Here is a 15,611-nt window from a genome sequence, read left to right on the forward strand (position 1 = left end):
ATTTTTTTTTTCCCTCTGGTTTTGGATGATGGGCAGCAGGAAATATTTTTATTCATCATTTTGGACAGGTGCTACGATGCGCAACCGTGACAACACTGTGATGTTTTTACAACTGGGAGCATCTGACTAGCATCCGAACAGCTCAAACGATACCCGAACTACGGCGACCGAGAATCCCTGAAGTCTTGAAAAGGATTCTAGAAATCCAAAACCAACACATGCACAAAATTATGATTGGTTGAGATATTCGTATTCATCAATGAAATCAATCAGTCAGTGTTCAGAACTGGACAGTTTTACAAATATCTAGAAATCCTACACAATATTCAAGGCAAAATTCTAGTTAGACAATCCGTTCATCACGCATAGCCGCACACAAGTCCAGATATTGTTTTATTTAAAAATCAGGATAGTAAACCTACAGGGAAACATTTTACATTCCAGACTTTTCTGGCCTGTATACATCCCTGTTGATCAGGAGATCTGAACTTTTCCTTTTGATCACTAAATGAAACAAAACTGAAAAGTCTAACTATTCTTCCAGTATATAAGAGGTACAGAGGTACCTTTGACTAATTTTGCCATGCAATGGATGTTCTTTAATTCCCTTCATTTACTGCTGGATTCAAAATGACTTTCTCAATCAAAGAACCAGCATGTGTAGTTTCAAGGTCAATGTTTGTTACATGATATGGTTGAATTAAAACAACATCTTAGAAAGACAAGAAGTGCAATTTCCTGAAACTGTAACATGGCTTCCAAGAAAACTCCAAAACTAAGGAAAAACCTGATCGGAACAGAGCTTGTATTTATATGCATCTACAAAGAAAAGCAATAACTGTGTTTAGGTGTTGTATATGAAATTATTGAGTTTTTGTTAGGGGGGGTTATCTGTTAAGCCGTTCCTCCAGTGAAAGGAGGGTAAGGCTGCATTCCTGAGCAGGAGGCTCATCCTGATAACAGGTGGATTAAGCATCTCTTATTGTCCTCTTGCAGCAAGCTTGATGAAACTCTGAGTCAGAGAAACAACAACAGAAAACTGGCTCCTCTCAAAACTCAAAGCTGCAAAACTTTCCAGCCAGGTGTCATAACCAGCTGTCAGTCAAAAAAAAAAAAAAAAAAAACTTCCCAGGCCAGGAGCAAATGAACTGGCTCCTCGGTGGCAGGCTTGGGAGAAAATTCAACAGTTTAGACATTTAAAACAAGCAGAAAAACAGCCTTTTAATTAAGAAGCTGAGAACCCAGAGTAACTGTGTTAAACTTCCAGATTTAAATTGGGATTTGCTCAGTGACCAAACTAACTCCTATTAGCAACACAACCTAATAACAATGTATTTCTGGGGTTTTTGTTGTTTTGTTTTGCTACTTTCAAAGATTTGTAGGAGCAAGTTTTTTTTTTTTAAAAGAGAGAGATTTGATGATATACAAATTATCAGAAGAACCAATCAGGCTTTTCCAAGCCAACACCAATTTCAGGTTCATGTCAAATATATTTTTTTATTTTTATTTTTTTTTACTTGCCGATTCATTTTTGGACCAATTATGATTTGATTTTTAATTCCAAGGATAAGAAAAGTGTGCTGCAGGTTCACTGACAGAGAAAAATGTTTGAAAAGAATAGAACAGAAAAATTGTGGATCTTCATTTATGTTGCAAAACATATCCCTCTATTTTTTATTTTTTATTAAACTCAAAAAGGTTTAATAAAATCAAAGAACATGATGTTGGTTGGTGTATTTATGTCTAGAAAATGAATGTTCTTAGTCTTAATGCATTCATTGATTAAGGAAAAATTATACAATTTCTTAGTATTAAACCTGCCAATCACCAATCAAAGCCAAAAAAAAAAAAAGAAAAGAAAAGAAAATTGGACGGGTCAGATTATCCAGTTATTGAAAGGTTCACGTTATGAAAAGTTGAGATTTGGGAAAATATGTTTTTTGTTCCTGAATTGGTTGTCTGATAAATATGTCATCAATTTCTTTGTTTATTTTCTACTTTATGATTCAGAAGTTCCAGTATTTCCACAATATTTTACATGTTTGTGATGACATCATTTATAAAGATAAATCAGCCAGTTTAATCAATCTGGACTTAAGTGTTTTTTTTTTCACCCAATAGTTTTTTTATAAACTTTTACTTGGGTGATGTCTTGAATATCTACTACCAGACTAATCTCTTGCGATAACTTGGAATACCTCATATTTACAGAGATGCTAGTAGAATCAAAGCAGCATAAGGGTACATTTGCCACTTTATCCCCCAAACCCAGAAGCTCCTCCTGGGAAAGCTGCCACTCTTTTTGTTTTTTTTTCCAGTCCCTGAAACTGCCTCCAACAATGGCTCCTGTTGTTGTGGCTGCGAGTGGGTTGCCCACAAACCCAAACACAAACACGCAGGCGGCTCGAGAAAAGAGACACAGATACTGCAAACAAACAAACCACCGGCGGGATGTCAGTCAAATGGACCCTGAGAGCCTTGCCCGCCAACAGACGGAGGTGGCCGAGCAAACAGTCCGGCCGACGTTTGTCAAACTCTTTCTGTTGCAATCTTGTGAGTGTCCGTGTTTTGCATTCCCTGTTCGTCTGAGGAAGACGGGACTTTTTACAAACAGCCGACTGGATTCGTCCCATCGGTTTGCAGAGGGAAAACTGGTCAGCAGAACTACGCATCGCCCGGTTTACATCCTGGAAAAGGTTCTCCCGACTTACAGAGAAGAGTAATGAAGATGCATTATTAAACCCGGATGCCACAGAGCAGGCTGTAATAAATCAGGTTGACTGGTTAATATACAGGAGCCAGCAAGAAGAAGAGTACCAAGGCTCCCGCTGGCCTCCAAACAGATAAGACAGCTTGGGGGTAATCTGACTCTAAGACTGTGGATAAAGGCAGTTTGTCTCTTCTTGGGCTGTCTGTCCACACCTACCAGGTAATTAGGCCTAATTATGAGAGAAAGGTCTGCTTCCCCTTCATGTTATTAAATAAGAGCCAGCCTCGTCCGCCAAGGATCTCTCAACACCATCGAGGGGGCTGTCGACCTCCAGATCAAACAGTCACTATCTGTGCCCCCTCGTGCCCCCATGACTGCAGCAAAGCCCCCCTCTCCCCATCTTCATCACAGCGTGTGTCAGGCGTATTCGTTATGATATTCTGCATCAAAGTTTAGAGGCGCGGGAGGGATGCCTGTCCACATTCCTCGCTCTGTACAGAGTATCATGTGATCCCAGCAGCAGCTACCCACCTGAGTTGCCCCCTTTGTCAAAAATAAGATGCGCCATTCATAAATAAGAGCGAGCAGGAAGGGAGGGGCATGCCGACCACAAGGGTGTATTATAGGAGCCTTGTAATGGGCCCGCTTCACGGGAGCCAATACGGAGGATCCGGAGATGCAAGCTCCGATATCGGACCAGTCGAGCATGAGACATGAGCCGGACGATGAAAACCCAAAACCGACACCTGGCGAAGAAGTTCCAGTTAGGCGTGGCTCGGCCGACGGTAAAACGTTACGGTCTCAAAACTGTCACGATTTCTCAGACAAAGTCATTTCACAGTGACACCAGAGAAAGCGACTGGACGTTTCAACGTCCATATGAAGCACAAAGTAGCAGCAGCTCAATTCAACCAATCAGATCCCTCGTTTTTTGCCCCACTTGGCACCTTACGACTATGTACTAAACCCATTGTGCCACCAGCACATTTTCATATATGTTCATAAATTACACAAATGAGCAACCATAACGCTACTTAAATCTACCACATAATTTGATTCAATTCCATATTATTTTCTGAAGAATTCGTGCAACACGTTCTTTCCACTTCTTCTGGTTCCTATCCCTGGTTGGGTCAGTCAACTTTCAAAAATATGAATAAAGTCAAACAATAGTAAGAAGTTATTTATCGGAATTAGGGTTAAGCAATATGGAGTTAAAAGTTTTATTAGGGGTTTTGTGGTACTATTATAGCAATATAAATGACAAGAACTATTTATTACTTGTTACTGTGACGCAGCATTTGTGGCAAACACAAATGCTGCTTTTGGAAAACACAATCATGTGTAACACGGTACTTTAGGAAGTGGGTCACAAAAATGAATGTCTTTTTTAATAACTAAACTATTCACACTAATTGCATTTCATTGCATTTTACTGATTTGTACTGATACTCTCATTGAAGTGGAGAAAATACTAAAACTAACAATCCCCACCACAACACTGATGGTTTCAGGGAATTTTAAATAGCATTAATTGGAACTTATCATGACAACAATAAATAAAATATTCTTATAAGAAATACATAATAAGTGAGAAACAATGCGATAAATGGCTACTCCTAATTTGAATCAGAAAAAAAAAACAGTAGACTGGATCTATATTACTTTAAATCAGGGGTGTCCAAAATCAAATACAACAGAGTATTTATTTTTTATAGCCAATCTTTTTTTATGAGTAGAACCATGTCTATGTAGACTTTTACTGAAAAGTTGCTGTACCCAGGTCAGATTTGATGTAATTTATAAAACTTGGTGGGATATAGCAGGCATTCTGAAAGAAAGCGATTCAAATCTTTCTCCTATAATAGAATAAATTTGTTCAATCAAGCCCAAAAAAAGATTTTTTTTTTCATTTTTAGTTTTGGATGTACAATTAATTACATTCCTTTTCTCCAAAAAAACAACAACACACAAACAACTTTAATTGTTTGATTATTTCATTCTTTCCAAATGTTTGTCCTTTTTTTTTGGCCTACAAGTTCTTTTGACTTGTTGATTTTGGCACAAGTGACAAGATGTTTGGACACCACGGCTTTAAATCATTGACCAATCTCAATGCGCGGCCTAATCTTTGGTTAACTCATCGTACCTCATCTATTCAGAACCCTTATCTGTTACGTTCATGCATTTTACTGTCTGAACATCATGGTATTTTTACCCGGCGGGCTGGTCAGTAGGTGGTGAACTCACCATCAGTCAGTCCCTCTGTCCTGACCCTCCCCCGTCTAATGCAAGTCCCCCTGAGGAGGAAGCCGATGTGCCGACTAGAGAGCAAGCTCCATTACTGAGGTCCAGTTGGAAAAAACAGCAAGGGAAGCGGCACGCCCTTTATTGTGTCTTGGTGGGGGTATCGAGACTGGACAAACAGCCCGGTGTCAGATAGAGGCTGAAGTCAGACACAAGTGCACCAACACCCACTGTCAGTCACAGATCCAATGAGCGGGAAGCGGTAACATTGTTCGCATGAATGGCGTGAATGCTAAGCAGGGGCAGATAAGGGCTCAATGCCTTGTGGGTGTCGCTGAGGCAATCGCAGATGGAGCGGCGTGTCAGGAAGACCAGATTTAGGAGGTTCTGACTGTGGTCAACAGGTACCAGGAGCCTTATCTGTTTGCATTATCAGCCATTTCCTCCGTGAGGTCATCTACCTGGGCACTACAGCACAAAGGGACTCAAGAGGGTTGACAGCTCAAGTGTCATCGTACATCACCACGCATTTTTTTTGGGGTGGGATGGGTCTTCTGAATATGAGGTGGATTTGGTTGTGAATACAGCTAACACAAGAGAACAAGGATGGGCTTATTGTGCTATAATCCATAAATGCAACTAGAGATTTAGAGCAGGAAAAAAAAAACAACAAAAAAAAAAAAACAGGAGTTACAGCTTGTCAGACATGACACCCCTCACTGGTTCTGCTGTCAGTCATGTTTAGGATGGTCTGAGCAAGTTGGTGCACACCAAACTAAGAACAATTATTTTTTGGCAGAGTTTAACTATTAGTACATAGTGGAGATCTTCCAGAGCTCAGCCTTTTGAATATTTAATGCACCTGTCAAAGTCGTTCACTCTCACTACACCCCAGTTGAAACTGGATAAAAAGCCTTAAAACAACTTCATCTTGTATTGGAGCAGAATAATTTAACGCTGAAAAATGTTGACACATTATGTTTTCATTCTAAGCATATTTATTCAGTGGTGAACAAGAGTCCATGCCAAGAAACAAGTGTTTTCAATAAAGTTATCATCAGTGGTGCAATTACTGGATCCCTTTCTGTTAATACTTTGTAACAATCCATTTTGGCAACAGGACAGCGCTCAATGAGAGTGCTTTACTTTTTTTGAACAACCCTACACAGCTCTGGGTCCTTTTTATCTTATGATATACTTGATTTTTTTTTTTAATCATCAGGTATTTCAAATACCGTAATTGATTTTATACACTCTAATATGTTCCCGTTGCCTTTGGAAGACCAGAAATAGAACAGCATCACAGATCCTCCACCACACTAAGCAGTTGTCTTTTCCCTCAGTCTGCACAACAAAACCTTCAGCTGTGTTTTCTGCCTACAATTTCAAACTTTGTCACTATGTTCCAATTAAAGTATTCATAATGTTCATAAAACTCCAGATGTTTACATTTATGATGGTAGGACAGAAAGGCCTCACAAGGAGCCTGTTGGCAGATTGATAATCCTCAATGGTTCTTATGGATACCAGGTGAAGACAAGATGGAACTGACACTTAACTTTTGGACATATTTTCCCTTCTTACTGTGGTAAAGAGTGGATTAAAAGAAAAACAGCAGCGTTGGTGTCCGGTTTTCTTTTCACCACAGGGAGCAGAAAGCCATTGATTACTAACTAAAAGTTCCTAGATACTCAGATCAATTTTAAAAGTGAGGTTTTTTTTTTAAAAAAAATGCTTAATTTACAATAATTTTGAATGGATCAATAAGACTGATTGTACAGATGACGACTTTGTTAAAAAAATTCAAAAGAATATTTCTCAACATTGGAATTTTTCTTTTCTGCAAGAATGTTCTGAAATAATGATTTCTGAATAGAAAAACCAATTGAGATCTCGAACACGTCGGTCTCATCCATAAAGCTGAAAAAAAAAACCTGGGATTTAAAATAACGATTATTAAGTAATCGTGGACATGTGTCTGTTTTTTAAGTGGCTCAGTATTGTGCATTATTTGTAAAGACCATGTTCAGGTCTGCAGGGCACTGGTTGCAGTGTGAACGCATGCTAATTTGTTCTTTGAACGGAGCTGGATGTCATCTTCCCCTAATGACGTCCAGTGGCATTTTCCAGCCGGAAGATTAACCTGATTTGTGAGCCAGCTCACAAATCCACGAACCAAAAGTTTCTTAATGGTTGACAGACTGGGAAGCTGAGCAGCAAACTGGCTAACTTTAGCTTAAAGACTAGCAACAACCCGCCGATAAGAACTACAAACACTACAGACAGTATAGCTACACGGCGGCTGTCGTCAGCCTGCTTTCACTGTCGGTCTGGAGAGCAAAAGAAGAAACTCAAGCCACTAAATGTTTAGAAAATAAGTACCATGTCTGGAAGACGGCGGTGCTGTCCAGAGTTGCCAGGGAAACTGAAATTCAAGGAGGACCCCTCCCTTTAGAAAGAGCTGCCCATGTAAGTGCCTGATCAGAAACGTCACTCACAAACTCACTCACTCTCCTTCTCTCTTCCTCTCTCTCTCTCTTTCACAAAAGCAGACACACACAGAAGCGCGCGTCTCTCTTTTTCTCTCTCTCACTCACCACTCTTACGTGAATAATACTTTGACTCATATGAACAGTCACTGATTCTCAGTTAGGTTTAGCTCTATACTTGAGTCTATTTTAATATAACTACTATTATATTGAATCTCTGGTTGTGTTGATCTGCTGAAAGGTGATCCCTCAGTCTTAAGTCTTTTGCAGACTTTAGCATCCCCCTAAGTAATATTAATGTTTATTAATGGCCTACTTAAAACCCTGAGCAAAATTTTATTGAAAAATTTACTGTGGCAAGAGCAGAAAAATTGAGGATTACGGATGCTCTCAATCCAATGTGACTGAGTTCAAGCCATTTTGAGAACCGTCAAAAACACAAGCCTTTATGTGCACATCTGTTAGAGGCATTTTCCAACAGGCTCGAGGCTGGGTCAAACCTTTCAGGCGCGTTGTGCCATACTTACCAATTACATTTTGAGATTATTTACTGTCGAGAAATGTGATCGTAGCATTTAGAAGACTGAGGAAAAGGAAAGAAGTAAACAGAAACAAATATGAAATTTTGTTCATCAGCACCACTGAGATCTAAAGGCTGATGGCTTTTTGATGGCATGCTGGCCTGGAGAATATAAGGAAAAGTTGGTTTTAGCTCATTCCGAATGCATCAAAGTAGCACTTTTCATTAAGAAGATCTACTTTCATAACTGCTCTTGCAATGTAGCAAAAATATCAGATTTTGTAGTCTTGCAAGGGAAAGGCTTTTGCAATAAACACAGACTGAGGCATCATCCATTTCAGTCTAATTGTGAAACAGAGACAGAAAACACTGGGCTCTAATCCACAGAGCACACAGACCCCTTTCATAGGAGTGCTGGGAAAAACCTTTATTTGTCCATTCCTATCATGGAGAAAGCGACTTTCATGCCCGGCTAGGCCCGAGCTGGAAGATTAGCTGAAACTAGAGTGCTTTAAACCTCTTCTGTGGACTTGGATTAGAGTCAGTCAATCTCTCTGAACTCCTTCCTGCCTCTCCCCCCCAAAAAAAATTAAACAATAAAGAGTGCAGGTGGTTGAGCAGGAGAGAGAAAAGCAAGCAGAGTGTTTGAGACTAAGAAAACCAATCAAACTAAACAGCAAAGGCCTAAGTAGCAGAGGAATAAAAATGATTTCACTGGATCAAAAACGTATACGCGCCCAATGGCAAATGCGGAATGGCCGACTTCAAACCAATTAGCGCTAATGGAAGTGCCAGGACAGTAAGCCCTCTGCAGGAGGGTGAGGAAGTGTCTCCTGCTCTGCCCAAGCAGACAGCACTGCTGACATCATCATCAATTATTCCTGGCTTCTCACCTTACCCATAAGTTGGATGGCTGCAGAGGGATAATGTCGGGGTGCCCTTGAGAGCAGATGCCTTGGTCTCCCCGTGGGTCCAAGGGAGGACCGGGAGAGGGTGACAAGGGTGGTGGTGTGTGTGTGTGGGTGTGTGTGCCTTCTACGGTGTCACCCATCCCTGGAATCCCACTCCTGTTGCAACCCGGGGCAGGCAGGTCACTTTACAGCACATCACCAAATTAGAAAGGCTGCGGGTCAGACTGGACGACCGGCTGACCACCGTGGGATTGAAATGGACGAGATCTCCGAGGCTCCAGTCTGTTGGCATTCTGTCCCCAGGCTATTCTCTTATCACAGAGAGGTATAGGTGTCTGGAAAAACTCACGAATAAACCTTGAAATTTGATTTGTACATTTTTCTGGGATTTTATTGTTTGAATGTGAAGTAGAAGAAAAAGACTACATGAAAGTTATTCTTGAAGGAAAGGCGTGCAAAATATTGATCGACACACAACATGTAGAGGACAGTGAACCTAGTTACCAAAACAAAAACAAACTGTGTACAGCAAGAAATGAACACTGCAGATTAACATTTCATCCCTACACTAACACATGCTGAATGATACTGGAGGGATGCACTCTTTAGCAGATTCAGTGGATAGATGGAGCTAAATCACAGACAATTCTGGGAGAAAACTTGTTCCAGGTTAGGTTTGTGCGGTTTTGGCGAGGTTAGTGGTCACGGTCAATTTACTGTGGCAAGAGTTTTTGAACACCTCCTTTAATGAACCCCTTTGGTAAAAACTAACCTGCAACATTACAAGTAAGAAACGGTCTAAAGTAGACCCAGGATTTCATACTTTATTGCCTGTCAGAGTGATTTCGTCGACGTACCACAGCAGTAGAAACCTCTATCGCATTACACTAAAAACACACGGAGGTATTTTTCTTAACTCTGAAATCAGTCAAGACTAGAACGGTGTAAGCACACGGATGAGCATCCATTAAGATGTCTCTGAAGAGGAAGAAGATACGGTGCCTAGAAGTATGTGCCGGTATCATCACATGTGGCAGCGAGGCCTTGCTGGCTCATGTTTTTCTTGGGCATCTCTGCAGGTGAGAATGGAGAGAAGTCAGGGAGGGCGAGGAGTGACCGACCTGGCTATCACTCTGAGGAGTGGAGCAAAATGCAGTTTTAATGCCACTATCAGCAACACTGAACCGTCCTCCCTTTGTGCAGTGAAAGCGGGGAGGCAACCCGTGTCTGGCTTAATGTTCTCATCAGTTCCTTTTGAAACTCCCCATTTTTAAAGACGGAGCCGTTTCTCAAAGTCCTGTCCACAAAAACGAGTAGCCTCACCGTTAAGCAGCAGAAACAGTGCTTGTGAATGCATCCCACGTATATTCAAGATTTAATTGTCTTTATTTTATAGCGTTTAAGGGGTAACATTAATGCCAGTACCAGTGTCATTCTGTAGGGAAGGAAAAGGTGACAAGTGTGGACACAAGTCAATGCTGCAAATGAGAGTTTGAAATCGAAATGGTCCAGCGGCATCGTCATTCTCTCCAGCTTGACCACATGGTACAGCTACACACCGTCTCATGCAATTACAGACCAGTGTCTCTCTTCAGAGAAGGGCCAAAAAAGCAAACCCAGTCAACCATAACTACGTGCTTGTGAAGCTCAGCTTACGCAGAACATCCACAAATGAGTTCAGTGTTTATGTGAGAGTCTGACTCAATCATAAGCCACCCGCCGCTTTTATTAGCTAAACAGGGAAGACAGAATCTGTCAGACAGAAGCCACAAGGCAAGGTTGACGTGCAGTCCGTCTCTGCTCCTCGACCCGTCGGCGTCTTGTCCTCGCAGAAGGCCGGCTGTGGCGTGGACATGAGTTGTGATTTGTGCGCCGCTCAGGCCGAAGCAGTTTCTCCCATCTGCAGCCAGATGTGCTGGCCGCAGTTTGGAGAAGCAGTCATGGCAGTGGAAGGCACTTTGATTTATGTGACGTAACTCAGACTGATAACACCAGAGCCCTGAAGCGGACCCTGGAAGCTCGATGCTGATGATTTCTCGGCTCTGCTGGTGTTCGGCAAATTCTGTCTGAAGCAAAGAGCAGTTTGTTAGGCAGCAGCTTGTAAAACGAATTAGCTCCTAAATTGTGCTAAGTTCAAATCAGAGTGGAAACATATCCTTTTCTGGGCTGCTTAGGCTAATGTAGCACTGGGTTTTTAAGATTTAGCTTCCAGGTGTATTATCAATACAGTTTAGGAAATGTTCACTTTATATGTTTTTGGTTTAGAACAATTCAATAACAATATATTATATACAAAGGGGTCAAGCGAAGTCAGCAGTTTTCATTGTCCTGCATAAGTGTTCATATCTACGGAACATTTTCACTAGAGAATGATTTGTGGTTGGGAATTTATGTGATACCACCTTTTGCTGCCATTACAGCAAAACGGCAGCAAAACCAGATTCGGTATAACTCGATTATTCAGGATTTGAACATTTCCCATTCTCGCTGAAGTCCTGTCAAATTAGATCAGGAGGATCTGGGAACATCAAGTTTCACTGATGGAGCCAGTTTATTAATCATACTTACATTTCTGTGTCGTGCCCTCCTGGCTTCCAAGCATCTTCATATCATCACTGTGGACCACGACCATGTGAGTACGAACGGTTTTCGGTAGGTGTGAGTCCTGCGATGACTGAGGGGCGTTGCTATCTATTGACTGTCATGAGATGCTAACAGCTCAATTTTCAGGCAGACAACAATTTTCCACTGTAGCGTGTCCTGGGTGACATCAGCTGTTGGCAATGATATTGTTCTTTAGACTTGATGGTGTGACTGGAGCCCAACCAGACCAGCTTGTCCACTTGGGACCCTGTTGCTCATCTCAGGGCTGGTTCAGTAGTCAACAACAAATCAATTTGGCAATTAAATCGACATGACGACTGATGTAGGGAAGGAAACTGTATCCGATGCAGCAGACGGTGACTAAGAGGTTGTTTGAGTCCAAATAAAGGGAACAAGACGTGACGCGTCCTGTTTGGATCCAGACATTAAGAGAATGCGAAAGTGATTTGTTTTTGCATGCAAACAGCTCAGGTTTAAACCGACACGATTTGGCACGCGAGCACGCTCGCGCGCGCACTCGCTCACACAAGCATGGCTCCTTTGTTGTGTGCTGTCATCAAACATGAGCTCAGTAAATCTTTGTGCTGCTTCCAGAAGTAATAAGACAGCTTCCTGTGTGGCAGAAGACCTGACTAAATGATTTAGGAGCTGAGGTTACTGCTTGGAATCATTCTCTAGTTAACTTTTTTGGGGATTACAGGAACATAAAGCAAACATTCGACTCGCCTACTGATATTCCATGGTCTTCTACATAAGACCATTTGTTTCTCCAGTAAATCTCCTTTCCAAACAAATGCGTCCCAGGGCAAGCCGTATGTATTGAATTTAGGCCATTCCTGGGGGTATCCTGTTCTTATCAAGGGTCAGATAAGCTCATTTCACAGGCCCTCACCTCTGCTGGACTACCAAAAAAAAAGAAAAAAAGAAGCTGGCCTTATCCTTTATCATGCTACCTTTTCATCCAAATACGTCAATAGGGGATGAGAACAGCCAATGTGAGTTCTGCTGAGGTTACATTTGTTGCAAAAAGGGATCTGCTGATGTCACGGCGAGGGAAAGACATGAGACAACCTTGACATTCCCAATTGGGAGTACACGGCATGCAGATTGTGTTGGTACAGCAGGGAGGAAAAAGCTCTCTGCAGTGTGTGAAACTGTCTTCTAAATATCAGGAAGAACGTTCCTTTTGTTTTAGAGAAGGGTCAGAATGGGTGCTGTGGCGGCGCCGGGGTTAAACTCGGCCATGATCCTGGACTCAACACTGGACTGTGCTACAAAATTAGAAAGTGCTCTCCTTTAAACTCCTGCTTTGATGGATCGCTGTCAAGACACCTGATGAATCCAGACCCTTTAATCAAAGAGACCTCTTTGCACACTACTTGACTGAAATCTATAGGTAAATCCAACCGAGCACGTTCTTCTTAGACACAAAGTTCCCAGAAGATCCTGTTTGCCGCTGCTGCACTCCATCCAAGCCCTGCAGGCAGCCCAGGATGACGGCTCCTGAGCCAGACTGCCAGATCAACAACAGCGGCCACAACCGCGTCATATTCGTCTCTCAACCAGTAATCCATGTTCTGGTTTATCCTCTCCCTCACGTTTAACACATGTTTACACAAGGTTTGGATCAGTTTCTCCACATCCCAATGCCTCAGCTGTGACTGCGGCACATTGCGACTACCAAGTGTGTTTTAACATGTTACCTGAGTTTTGCTTCCCCCCCCTTCCCCACCTCCAAGCAGGTCTGCTGGGGCTCAAGAGCTAAAGTGACAAAGACCCCGTGAATATCTGACTCACAGACAACTGTCAGCGTTCAATGGGCTGGATTAAGACGGGGCGTAGAGCAGAGCGCACCCTGACATGTTGACATGTTCTGCTAAGTGCATTTCAAGGCAGATTTAACCCGTTTGCTCCATTGTGGAGCAACACGGGACGCACAATTTGCCGAACGGGGGCCGAGCATTCTCGAGAGAGCGGCTGAACTTTCTTTCTTGTCCAGGACCGACACCGGCTTGGTGCGCAGGGTGAGCGAGGCTGCCGTGGATCTCGAGGAGGTTCAGGGGTTTCCGAGAGCTCTCTCCTTAACCAAACAAACACGCTGGAATTTTTGCTATTGTTGGTGCCCGGAGCTGAGTGACAGGGCCGCATTGCAGGGCCGGCTGTCAGCGGAGACAACCCCGGGGGTCAAAGAGTCGACTCCGATGGCGGTTGCCATCAAAACGTCTCGGATGAACCGGCGCATCAGCCGGTGTGGAAACGTGCAGCACGATGTCTGCTGGCACACCCTGTGCAACACAATATATGCATTCTTATCATTTAGACTGGGGTGTTTTTGTCCACAGCTGTGAAACCTTTTTTTTTTACTCAGTAAAAAACATTTTCTTGATCAAATACAGAAGTTATGTATTTCAGTAAACTCCTCTGGGTTCAGATTTATATGCTACACATTTAGCATTTAGCCACCCGTATAATAGTATCTCACCTAACAAAACGAAGCATCATATTAAGAGTCATTATGACTGGAGTCATTTTGGCCCAGAGTGTAAAAGTATTAAATTCAGGTTTTTCTTTTAGTCCTTCTTCATCTGAAAGACTAAATTTAGCAAATCCAAGCAAATAAACTGCACAAATAATTCTGAAATAACTGCATATTAATTGGCCTGTTTGACAACTGGAATTCAAGCTTCACCATTTTCACTCATGTACTTTCATTATGTACATATAAGCTTAATTCCAGCATAGCTCTTTTTTAGTTACAAATAAATTGCATTGATAAAGGAAGAAAATATATAAAAATGCATTAATCTCTTGATGAATTTCATTATGCAGTAGAGTTGGAAAATATAATATAATTGATTTTCACTTGTGGTTGTCATCCCTATTTAGCCTGGATAAAATTGACTATTATTGTGTGAACGGTACCCTGGTTGTCCTCATGTGTCAGATACCCAAACATATAAAAATAAAGATTTACAAATTAAAACGTCTATAAAAAAAAATCAGTTCAGAATATTTTGCTTCATTTTTAACTAAGGTTAAAGGTTTTATACATTTCATGTGTCTTACAGATTGTAAACCCATGAATTGTCACTTTCTTCACAGGTGTTCAGGTATTTTCTGTAACCTGCAGAAGTACAAAAGAGTGAAGAATCACAATGTGATTCAATGATTAGGTGTAAATATCAGGAGCAAATGGTTTCTTACGTAACAACAAAAATGTCTCTTTAGCTTAGCATAAAATCAGTGATTCGAGGAAATGAGCATTTTGTTTAAAAATGATGATAGTCTGGGCATCAAAAATCAAAATGGCTGCTTCTGAAAAGAAGTAACACCCACACAGTTCCCCCTTTTTTGGACGAAGCAAGACTAGGAGTTAATAATTGTCATGCAAGCATCTTTCTCAATATTTGATGGGCATTTTTAAAGTATGTTTCACTTTACAAATAGTTTCGTTTTATTTTTATCACATCCTCATGTTGGAACAACAGCACCTTCAGACTTTGAATCACTTTCTTTATTATTGACACGATTGTCTGAGTGTGTGACCATTTTACATATAAATAACAGATCACAAAGCTTTATTGTAAAAATGACATTTCTCTGTTTATTTACAGCTAGTTTGTGGGCCAGGTGACATCAGGCCTGCACTCCCCAGGTTCTGGTTTTGAGTGCAGGTCATCATTAGCTGGCCGACCTGAAAGTTGAGCCCTGACCCCCACTCGCACAGCTGAAGATTGGAGGGCAAGTATGCGACCTCAATATCAATACCAAACAGTGACGTATCTCAGCAAAGTTAAAAGAAATAAGTCTTTTTGTGTGCGTCAACCGCTGGATGGAGAGGCAAATAGGAGAGAAGTCGGGAGCTGGTTAAAGGGGAAGAGAAGGGTAAATAACAAACAGATATTACAGTTTGGCTGATAGCCTCAATGACTTCCTTTGCACTGCCTCGGGCCCACCTTGGCGGCCCCCTGAAGTGGCTCGTTAAGCACAGGAACATCGACTGAGTAACCCAGGGCACAACTCGCTATTGTGTTGGTTGGTTGGTTTGGTCTGCTCCCTGGCCCATGCTGCCCCCCCCCCCACACCCCGCTCTGTTCATCTCCTCCCCTCCACCCAGGCCCCTGCTGTGC

General features: G+C 41.9%; 1 protein-coding gene across 1 annotated transcript in view; it reads right to left on the minus strand.

Moving 5' to 3' along the window:
* Window positions 1-7,398, minus strand: part of gnb1l (guanine nucleotide binding protein (G protein), beta polypeptide 1-like) — a 31,590-nt gene extending 24,192 nt beyond the window's left edge. The window contains exon 1 of the mRNA XM_055050919.1: window positions 7,340-7,398. The gene's annotated coding sequence lies outside the window, so the exon portion shown is untranslated. The remainder of the gene's footprint in view (window positions 1-7,339) is intronic.
* Between the last annotated feature and the right edge of the window lie 8,213 nt (window positions 7,399-15,611).

Source organism: Poeciliopsis prolifica, unplaced genomic scaffold (genome assembly GCF_027474105.1).
Source record: "Poeciliopsis prolifica strain line A6 unplaced genomic scaffold, Auburn_PproV2 SCAFFOLD031, whole genome shotgun sequence".
NCBI lineage: Eukaryota > Metazoa > Chordata > Actinopteri > Cyprinodontiformes > Poeciliidae > Poeciliopsis > Poeciliopsis prolifica.